Source organism: Magnolia sinica, chromosome 1 (genome assembly GCF_029962835.1).
Source record: "Magnolia sinica isolate HGM2019 chromosome 1, MsV1, whole genome shotgun sequence".
NCBI lineage: Eukaryota > Viridiplantae > Streptophyta > Magnoliopsida > Magnoliales > Magnoliaceae > Magnolia > Magnolia sinica.
In genome coordinates this window covers 97,970,184-97,973,864 of record NC_080573.1, presented here as the reverse complement: position 1 = coordinate 97,973,864, position 3,681 = coordinate 97,970,184, and the positions used below count along the sequence as shown (strand labels likewise).

Here is a 3,681-nt window from a genome sequence, read left to right as displayed (position 1 = left end):
GGAACCCACACAGGTAGTGCATGTACACATTATATAGGTGCACCGGGCGCTCACCAAAAGACCAAAAGTCGGTCAGCAAGCGCTGACCGACTCTCCTTCTCAAAACAGGATCCTTATCACAGCAGGCGATCGTGGGACCGCCGGTTCCTCTCAGTGGGGCCCATTCATCATTCAAATCATCAATCTGGACCGTCCATTGTGTAAATAAGTGGGTTATTAACCTCACCTAGAGGACCTTTTGGCGTCATGCAAGTAATTGAAAGATCATAGCGATCAAAAGCAGGATGGGCGGTGAAAGAAAAGACTCAATGGGCGGAACCAAAAGACATACAAAATTACCCTGTTTCAGTTAGTTTTTCGAGAGTAACGTAATGAACGGATTGGATTTTCCTTCTGAAGTCACTCTGGGACCCACCAGCCATCACAGCGCTAATGACGCAGGCTCTGTTTCGCAACAGAGCCTGCGGATGAATTCTGTGGGCCACAACCGTACGTCAAATGCTTGATCCAGACCGTCCCAGAGAGTCCTTCATTCCATCTTATTCACGCCTAGGTGACAGATTTGAAAAAGACAATGGCGTTTGGTTTTTCAACCGTTCAAATGCCCGGTAGACGTCACCAAGAAAGAGTCTGCGGGCCACTCCAAATCGTTGCCAAAATCAACATAGGTGACTGGATTTTCGAGCCGCATCCAATGGACGGAGTAGATTTGTCCATCGACTGCAACTATGGGCCCTATGAAGAACCAGCGTACGATCTTGTGGTGATTGATGCGTAAACATCCGCACCTGCTGTGCGTAAAGGGGAGGCCATCTCCACGGCTTCTGGGGGAGAAAGCTCTCACCAACGGAGGTTTTTTTTTTGCTATAAAGGGGATCCACGGCTGGAGAGAAAAAAAGAAGAAAAAGAGGGAGGCAGCATTCAAAGAAAGGAGGGAGGGCAGTGCGTTTTCTGCTGCACGGCTGGGAAGAGTTTTTCTTTTCTTGGTTTTTGTTGTCTTGAGGTTTAAAGTGCAGGTAGTCTGGCTGCTGGCACGTCGGCTGACAGTTTTGGACGTGAGCATGAGGGGCTCGATTTTGAAGGCTTAAACGTAGGGAGGAAAATAAGAGGGAGGAAGAAGAAATTCGTGGCAGGGATGTGACTGACGATTGCAAGAGCAAGAGACATCCGGTCTTTGTTTCCTTTTCCTTTTCCTTTTATTTATTTCTTTCTTTTGATGTTTTTCTCCTCTGATTCTAGCATGATCACGCTAGGCTAAACCTCTTAGCTAGGGCTAAGAGGTGAAGCTTGTAAAGTGATGGGAGTCTTTACTTATGCCTTCTTTTGGTTTAAACTGAACTGATGTTGCTTTTAGTTAATTAAAGGAATGTTTCGTGTCTTTAATGATCTGTTGTGACTGAAATTACAATGGATCTGCAATGGCCTTGAATATTTTTTTTTCCAGTTTTATATTTATGAAGTCAGGAAGCCCTGTTGTTCATCATTGTCCCATGGGCATGGTAGGATGACAGTACCCTTCCTGATCCTCATACATTGTTGGTTGGTTGGTAATTAGTTTAATCCTATTGTTTGCTTTGTCTCTTGGGCATGGTTAGATGATGGAATCCATTCTAATTCATAAACCTTCCATCCCTTGAAAATCAGATCAAATAAGTTCAGTTTGAATTCCATACTCATTGATTCAGGCATAAGACCTCCCTGATCTCTACAAGTGGATCCTCTGAATCCCTAGTTTCCCTTCCTCTGAATTCCTTAAAGTTTTAAATAATTATTTCATAATTATTTCCTAAATTCTAATTGGATTAGATTTCATCTTAGCCTAGTTCTAGATCTAGTTGGTTTCAGATAACGTACAGGTATCAGTCCCTGTGGATTCGACCTCGGTCTTACCGAGTTTATTACTACATCACAACCCTATACTTGGGGAGTGAACAAGTTTTTGGCGCCGTTGCCGGGGATTGACGGTTACGATTCTTTGAAATTAATTAGTTTTAGAATTAGTTTGAGATTAGGATTAGTTTAGATTTTTATTTCTATTTGATTTTTAGAACTAACTTGTTTCCTGTTTTGTAGGATCCTAACATAAATTTCTAAATTGGTAATTCTTTCCTAAAATTCTCTACTTTTTCTGTTTTTAGAATTAAGGTTTAAATCTTAGAAATTTTCTAATTCTAGTATCCTCTCATCTGTAGGAAATAGAAACTAGGTTATTTCTTAATTAACTTTCTACCTTTATTTTTAGTAATTTTAACTCTCTTAGAATCTAATTTGTTTCTTAATTTATTTTTAGAATTTTTGTTTAGAAACTAACCTTCCTATTTTGTAGGCCTTTAAGATAGAAATTTCTAATTCGGTAAGCTCCTTCCCTACTTTCTATTTTTCAATTCTCTTTTAGTAATCTACTTTCTAGTTTAGGACTCTCTTAACTTATTTTAGAAATTTTCACTTTCTTTTAGGAATTCTTTCTTTTAGAAGCTAGTTCACTTCTATCTTTCTTTTAAAGAATTGTTCTTCTCTTTTTAGAATCTAACTTATTTTATTTTATTTTGTAGGTTTTAACTCAAGACTCCAATTTGGTAATTTCTTTCCAACTCTCTCTTTCTTTCTAGATTTTCTTTTCCTTTCTTAGGATTAGGTTTTTAATCGAGGGCTGCGAGTGTTTTCATGCCCAAGTGGGCCCGTGACGACACTCGACGTCTCTTGACTGAAGGAGGACTGGTTGAGGGGTTGACTATCCATCGCAGGACTAGACACCACTCGAAATCCCCTGAGTTAACTGAGGTTATGGCTAAAGACCAACCTCCTCCACTTTCACCCAGGGTGGAGGATACCCAAGATGAGAATGAGGTGCAACAGGCACCCCCGCCTCGTACCTTACGAGATTATCTGCAACCAGCGGGAGTGAGTATGCCCTCATGCATGATTTTTCCTGAAAACACAGGACAAATGGACATCAAGCCAGGAGTTATCCAGCTCCTTCCCAAATTCCATGGACTTGAATCTGAAAGTCCATATTTACATTTGAAAGAGTTCGATGAGATAATAGCTACATTATGTTTTCCTAATGTATCTGAAGATACAATTAGGCTGAAACTCTTTCCTTTTTCCTTAAAAGAGAAAGCTAAGACGTGGTTACATTCACTGCGTCCTAGATCCATTGGCACATGGAACGATATGCAGAGGGAATTCATAAAAAAATTCTTCCCACATCATAAAACAATTACCCTCAGAAAAGCAATCATGAACTTTGCCCAAAAGGAAGATGAAACATTCTTTCAATGTTGGGAAAGGTTCAAAGATTTGGTCAGTTCATGCCCACAACACGGGTTTGAAACGTGGCGCATTACAAATTTTTTCTATGATGGACTGACATCTTCCATGCGCCAAATGGTCGAGACAATGTGTAATGGAGAGTTCATTAATAAAGATGTCGACGAGGTATGGGACTACCTCGACAGTTTGGCTGAAAAAACACAATCTTGGGACTATTACCCAAAGTCGAACACCACGTCTAGGCCGACTCAATTAAAGGAGAAAGGTGGATTATATCTCTTGAAAGAAGAGGATGATCTCAAGTGTAAAGTGACTACGCTCATAAGGAAAGTTGAGGCCATGGAAGGAAAAAAGGATAAGGTCAATGAAATTGTTTGCGGCATCTGTGATTGCAACATTCACACAACT

The 3,681-nt window shown here is 40.3% G+C and overlaps 1 non-coding gene across 1 annotated transcript; it reads right to left on the bottom strand.

Moving 5' to 3' along the window:
• Positions 1-3,222: 3,222 nt before the first annotated feature.
• On the bottom strand, positions 3,223-3,329 carry LOC131222674 (small nucleolar RNA R71). Its single transcript, XR_009160154.1, has one exon. It is a non-coding gene; the product is annotated as a small nucleolar RNA R71 (small nucleolar RNA).
• Positions 3,330-3,681: the final 352 nt, after the last annotated feature.